The following is a 7,542-nucleotide window of genomic DNA, read 5'->3' as shown; positions in this document are numbered from 1 at the left end:
ACTAGTTTAGTATAAATAGAACTTTTTACTATTGTATTCGAAGTTTTTTTATGGATCTTTAATCAGTGTATGCAATTTTAGACCTTCATGGGGGCTTGCCATTCGACCATGCTTGGACCATCACTTATGTATTTTCAACGGTGGAGTTTCTACACACCATAGATTAAGGTGTGGAGCTTTGTTGTACCTCGAGTATTAATGTAATTACTATTGTTCTTCTATTCAATTCAAGCTTATTCTTGTTCTAAGATATCACTTGTACTTCAACCTGATGGATGTGATGATTCGTGACACTCATCATCATCCGTCCTTATGAACGCGTGCCTGACAACCACTTCTGTTCTACAAGCGAGAGCTAGAGTGTGTATCTCTTGGATTCCTGGTCCACGATGCATGGTTGCCTTGCCTGACAACCGAGCCTCACATTCCGTGAGATCAGTGTCTTCGTGGTATAAGCTAGAATTATTGGCGGCCATTCCTAAGATCCGGAAAGTCTAAACCTTGCCTGTGGTATTTCAAGTATGATCTGAGATGGAATGACTGTGACGAGCTTCAAACTCGTGTTGGATGCAAAAGGATCAATGGATCCTATTCCGACATGATCGAGAACCGACAGATGATTATCCGTGCGGTGACAGCGCATTTGGACCATTTTCACTGAGAGGACGGGAGTAGCCATTGACGCCGGTGAAACCCGAACATACAGCTTGCCATGGAAAGAAGTAAGAATGTTTGGATGAAAGTAGTAGGAAAGCAGAGATTCAGAAGGAACATAGTATCTTCATGCGCTTATATGAAATTCCCACCAATGAGTTACATAAGTATCTCTATCTCTATTTTATGCTTTATTTATCTTTATATTTTAAAACCATTATAACCATTTGAATCCGCCTAATTGAGATTTACAAGATGATCATAGCTTGCTTCATACCAACAATCTCCGTGGGATCGACCCTTACTCACGTAAGGTTTATTACTTGAACGACCCAGTGCACTTGCTGGTTAGTTGTGCGAAGTTGCGACAAAGTGTGATTCACGTTTGAGAGCTCCAAGTCTTTGGCGCCATTGTTGATGATCACAATTTCGTGCACCAAGTTTATGGCGCCGTTGCCGGGGATTGTTCGAGTTTGGACAACTGACGGTTCATCTTGTTGCTCAGATTGGGTAATTTTCTTCTTATTTTGTTTTCTAAAAAGTTTTCAAAAATTTTTCAAAAATTTTTTCTTTGTTTTTATTTTTTCAAAAAAGAAAACCAAAAAAATTAATAAAATCATAAAAACCAAAAATTTTGTGTTTCTTGTTTGAGTCTAGTGTCAATTTTTAAGTTTGGTGTCAATTGCATGTTTTTAAAAAAATTTTATGCATTTTTTCGAAAAATTCATGCATTGCATTCTTCATGATCTTCAAGTTGTTCTTGATAAGTCTTCTTGTTTGATCTTTAAATTTTCTTGTTTTGTGTCTTTTGTTGTTTTTCATATGCATTTTTGCATTCATAGTGTCTAAGCATTGAAAATTTCTAAGTTTGGTGTCTTGTATGTTTTTCTTTTCTTGAAATTTTTTCAAAAATAAGTCTAGATGTTCATCTTGATCTTCAAAGTGTTCTTGGTGTTCATGTTAACATTCATAGTGTTCTTGCATGCATCATTGATTTTGATCCAAAATTTTCATGTTTTAAGTCATTTTTGTGTTTTTCTCTCTCCTCATTAAAAATTCAAAAATAAAAAAATACCTTTCCCTTATTTTTTCTCATAAAATTTGAAATCTTTCGGTTGACTTAGTCAAAAAATTTTAAAATTAGTTATTTCTTGTTAGTCAAATCAAGATTTCAATTTTAAAAATCTTATCTTTTCAAAATCTTTTTCAAAATCAAATCTTTTCTTTTTTCCTTTTGTTATTTTCGAAAATTTTTTAAAATTGATTTTCAAAAATCTTTTTCTTATCTTTATTTCATGATTTTTGAAAATTTTACTAACAATTAATGTGATTGATTCAAAAATTTGAAGTTTGTTACTTTCTTGTTAAGAAAGGTTCAATCTTTAAATTCTAGAATCATATCTTTTAGTTTATTGTTAGTCAAGTAATCAATTTTAATTTTAAAAAAAATCAAATCTTTTTAATTTTCTTTTCAAATCTTTTTCAAAATATCTTTTCAATCATATCTTTTTAATCATATCTTTTTCAAATCATATCTTTTTCAAAATCAATTTCAAAAATCTTTTCTAACTTCTTATCTTTCCAAAAATTGATTTTCAAATCTTTTTCAACTAACTAATTGACTTTTTGTTTGTTTCTTATCTTTTTCAAAACTACCTAACTACTTTTCCCTCTCTAATTTTCGAAAATTCCTCACCCTTTTTCAAAATTCCTTTTAATTAACTAATTATTTCAAATTTTAATTTTAATTTTATTTCTTCTCTTAATTTTCGAAAATCACTAACCATTTTTCAAAAACAATTTTCGAATTTCTCTCCCTCTCATCTTCTTCTATTATTTATTTAATTACTAACACTCTTCTCTTCATCTTAAAAATTTGAACCCTCTCTTCTTCTCTGTGTTCGAATTTTTCTCTTCTCCTTCTTCTATTCTTCTTTTCTTCTACTCACATAAAGGAATCTCTATACTGTGACATAGAGGATTCCTCTTCCTTTTCTGTTCTCTTCTTTTTTATATGAGCAGGAGCAAGGACAAAGACATTCTTGTTGAAGCAGATCCTGAACCTGAAAGGACTCTGAAGAAGAAGCTAAGAGAAGCTAAAGCACAACAATTCAGAGAAAACCTTACAGAGAATCTCGAAAAAGAAGGAGACATGGCCGAACACAACAATAATGCAAGGAGGATGCTTGGTGACTATACTAAACCTACTTCTAATTTTTACGGAAGAAGCATCTCAATCCCTGCCATTGGAGCAAACAATTTTGAGCTGAAGCCTCAACTAGTTGCTCTAATGCAACAAAACTGCAAGTTCCATGGATTTCCATCAGAAGATCCCTATCAGTTTTTAACTGAATTCTTGCAGATCTATGATACTGTTAAGACTAATGGAGTAGATCCTGAAGTTTACAGGCTCATGCTTTTCCCCTTTGCTGTAAGAGACAGAGCTAGAACATGGTTGGACTCACAACCTAAAGATAGCCTAGACTCTTGGGATAAGCTGGTCACGGTCTTCTTGGCCAAGTTCTTTCCTCCTCAAAAGCTGAGCAAGCTTAGAGTGGATGTTCAGATCTTCAAGCAAAAAGATGGTGAATCCCTCTATGAAGCTTGGGAAAGATATAAGCGGTTGACCAAAAAGTGTCCTTCTGACATGCTTTCAGAGTGGACCATTTTGGATATATTCTATGATGGTCTATCTGAGTTCTCTAAGATGTCACTGGACCATTCTGTAGGTGGATCCATTCACCTAAAGAAAACGCCTGCAGAAGCTCAAGAACTCATTGACATAGTTACAAATAACCAATTCATGTACACCTCTGAGAGGAATCCTGTGAGTAATGGGATGCCTCAGAAGAAGGGAGTTCTTGAAATTGATGCTCTGAATGCCATATTGGCTCAGAACAAAATGTTCACTCAATAAGTCAACATAATTTTTCAGAGTCTGAATGGATGGCAACATGCATCCAACAGTACTAAAGAGGCATCTTCTGAAGAAGAAGCTTATGATCCTAAAAACCCTGCAATGGTAGAGGTGAATTACATGGGTGAAGCCTATGAAAACGCCTGTAATCCCTCATGGAGAAATCATCCAAATTTCTCATGGAAGGATCAACAAAAGCCTCAACAAGGCTTTAATAATGGTGGAAGAAACAGGTTTAGTAATAGCAAGCCTTTTCCATGATCTTCTCAGCAACAGATAGAGAATTCTGAGCAGAGCCCCTCTAGCTTAGCAAACATAGTCTCTGATCTATCTAAGGCCACTTTAAGTTTCATGAGTGAAACAAGGTCCTCCATTAGAAATTTGGAGGCACAAGTGGGTCAGCTGAGTAAGAAAATCACTAAAACTCCTCCTAGTACTCTCCCAAGCAATACAGAAGAGAACCCAAAAAGAGAGTGCAAGGCCATTGATACAACCAAAATGGCCGAATCCAGAGAGGAAGGGGAGGACGTGAATCCCAATGAGGAAGACCTCATAGGACGCCCTCCAGATAGAAAGGAGTTCCCTATTGAGGACCTAAAGGACTCTGAGGCTCACATAGAGACCATAGAGATTCCATTAAACTTCCTTCTGCCATTCATGAGCTCTGAGAACTATTCTTCCTCTGAAGAGGATGAAGATGTAACTGAAGAGTAAGTTGCTGAATATCTAGGAGCCGTCATGGAGCTGAATGCCAAGTTGTTTGGTAATGAGACTTGGAAAGATGAACCTCCCTTGCTCATTAGTGAACTAAATACATGGGTTCAGCCAACTCTACCTCAAAAGAAACAAGATCCTGGTAAATTCTTAATACCCTGTACCATAGGCACCATGACCTTTGAGAAGGCTCTGTGTGACCTGGGGTCAAGTATAAATCTTATGCCACTCTCTGTAATAGAGAAACTGGGGATCTTTGAGGTACAAGCTGCAAGAATCTCATTAGAGATGGCAGACAAGTCAATAAAATAAGCTTATGGATTGGTAGAGGACGTGTTAGTGAAGGTTAAAGGCCTTTACATCCCTGCTGATTTCATAATCTTAGACACTGGGAAGGATGAGGATGAATGCATCATCCTTAGAAGACCCTTACTAGCCACAACAGGAGCTGTGATTGATGTTGACAAAGGAGAGCTAGTCCTTCAATTGAATAGGGACTACCTTATGTTTAAAGCTCAAGGATCTTCCTCTGCAACCATGGAGAGGAAGCATGAAAAGCTTCTCTCAATACAGAGTCAAACAAAGCCCCCACAATCAAACTCTAAGTTTGGTGTTGGGAGGCCACAACCAAACTCTAAGTTTGGTGTTGAACCCCCACATCCAAATTCTAAGTTTGGTGTTGGGAGGTCCCAACAATGCTCTGAACATCTGTGAAGCTCCATGAGAGCTTACTGTCAAGCTATTGACATTAAAGAAGCGCTTATTGGGAGGCAACCCAATTTTTATTTATCTATATTTCTATTGTTCTTTTATGTTTTATTAGGTTTATGATCATGTGGAGTCACAAAACAATTGCAAAAATTAAAAATAGAATCAAAAATAGTAGAAGAAAAAGCACACCCTGGAAGAAGAGCTGTCTGGCGTTTAAACGCCAGAAACAAGCATCTGTTTGGCGTTTAACGCCATAAACAAGCACCAAGTTGGCGTTTAATGCCGATACAAGCATCAGGCTGGCGTTAAACGCCAGAAACAGGCTACGTTTGGGCGTTTAACACCAGAAACAAGCATCAGTCTGGTGTTAAACGCCAAGATTGCATACAGAGGGTGTTTTACATGCCTAAAAGGTGTAGGGATCAGAAATCCTTGATACCTCAATATTTGTGGATCCCACAGGATCATCTTAGTTTCTACACACCATAGATTAAGGTGTGGAGCTCTGCTGTACCTCGAGTATTAATGCAATTACTATTGTTCTTCTATTCAATTCAAGCTTATTCTTGTTCTAAGATATCACTCGTACTTCAACCTGATGGATGTGATGATTCGTGACACTCATCATCATCTGTCCTTATGAACGCGTGCCTGACAACCACTTCCGTTCTACAAGCGAGAGCTAGAGTATGTATCTGTTGGATTCCTGGTCCACAACGCATGGTTGCCTCGCCTGACAACCGAGCCTCCTATTCCATGAGATCAGAGTCTTTGTGGTATAAGCTAGAATTATTGGCGGCCATTCCTAAGATCCAGAAAGTCTAAACCTTGTCTGTGGTATTCCGAGTAGGATCTGAGATGGGATGACTGTGACGAGCTTCAAACTCGCGAGTGTTGGGCGTAGTGACAGACGCAAAAGGATCAATGGATCCTATTCTGACATGATCGAGAACCGACAAATGATTAGCCGTGCGGTGACAGCGCATTTGGACTATTTTCACTGAGAGGACGGTAGGTAGCCATTGATACCGGTGAAACCCGAACATACAGCTTGCCATGGAAAGGAGTAAGAATGATTGGATAAAAGCAGTAGGAAGGCAGAGATTTGGAAGGAACACAGTATCCTCATACGCTTATCTGAAATTCCCACCAATAAATTACATAAGTATCTCTATCTCTAATTTATGCTTTATTTATCTTTATATTCGAAAACCATTATAACCATTTGAATCCGCCTAACTGAGATTTACAAGATGACCATAGTTTGCTTCATACCAACAATCTCCGTGGGATCGACCCTTACTCACGTAAGGTTTATTACTTGGACGACCCAGTGCACTTGCTGATTTGTTGTGCGAAGTTGTGACAAAGTGTGATTCATGTTTGAGAGCTCCAAGTCTTTGGCGCCATTGTTAATGATCACAATTTCGTGCACCAGAGGGATCCTCTTAGATTCCTCCGAAGAAGTCAACTTCGAGCACCTCTGGACCGAGGAGGATTATTCCTACTCCTCAGGTTCATGTGGTTTCCTCTGATCCTCCCCAACCGACCTCTGGTGCTGCCTCTTCCCCTACTACCGGTCCTCCTCTAAAAAGGCAGAAAACTATTGAACCTTATTATTTGGATACCTTTCGATTTTAATGTTGTGGGGTTTGTTGATAATCATATCGCTCCTTATGGCCGACTTCCCATGGATGATGTGTCCATCCTTCAACACCTGGATTTTATCACCAGTAGTAGTGTTCGGATGGCTCATACGGGTGTGGCTTTGTTCTATACAATTGATAAACCACTATTTCATGGTTTATCTTGTGCTCAATTGAGTGGTTTTTATCAAGCCTTCGCACACTTATTCATACTATTTGCATGGTTTTATAATTCCTTCCTAGAATTTGTTCTATGATTGAAAACTTGCTTCTTTGGTCTTAATTTCGCTATGTTTAATTCTTTCTTATTACCATTCGATGCCGTGATATGTGTGTTAAGTGATTTCAGAGATTACAGGGCAGGAATGGCTTAGAAGATGGAAAGAAAGTGTTCCGAGGGTTTGCCTGAAACGTGTAGCTCGGTCGTCTGGAGAGGCCCGAGGTGGGGGGTTCAGTGACCCGAGCTTGATATGCAGAATGGTTGGTGGTTGTACCTGCAATGACACTCCGATGCTTAAGTTAGCATGGGTCCAAGCAGATATATGTAGATTTGGAATTGAATGCCATACCTGGGTGCTCCAGTGTATTTATAGTAGTTGGCGGTGATCTTCCCTGGATAAGATATTCTTATCTTATCTTATCTTTGGGAGTTTTATCCCTATCTTTGTGGAACCGCCTGTCCTAGGCCTTTTCGGCCTTTAGGTTTTGGGCTTCGTTCCTTTTGATGGGCCTTCCTTGTTTATTGTCCGAGGTCCGACCTTTAGGTGTGAGCTTTAGGACAAGGTCGGACCTCTTATGGATTTGCCGGGTTGGAGGACCTCGGTCAGGGTATGAACAGTGCCCCTGCCCGAGTTCGTCCTTTTTTGGAAGGTCGTGCTCGGGCATAGTAGTTTTCAAAAT

The 7,542-nt window shown here is 38.5% G+C and overlaps 1 non-coding gene across 1 annotated transcript; it reads right to left on the bottom strand.

Annotated features, from left to right (window-relative positions):
* Positions 1-3,199: 3,199 nt before the first annotated feature.
* On the bottom strand, positions 3,200-3,307 carry LOC130955831 (small nucleolar RNA R71). Its single transcript, XR_009076914.1, has one exon. It is a non-coding gene; the product is annotated as a small nucleolar RNA R71 (small nucleolar RNA).
* Between the last annotated feature and the right edge of the window lie 4,235 nt (positions 3,308-7,542).

Source organism: Arachis stenosperma, chromosome 1 (genome assembly GCF_014773155.1).
Source record: "Arachis stenosperma cultivar V10309 chromosome 1, arast.V10309.gnm1.PFL2, whole genome shotgun sequence".
Lineage (NCBI taxonomy): Eukaryota > Viridiplantae > Streptophyta > Magnoliopsida > Fabales > Fabaceae > Arachis > Arachis stenosperma.
The sequence above is the reverse complement of the archived record's forward strand: the minus strand, read 5'-3'. Positions and strand labels throughout refer to the sequence as shown.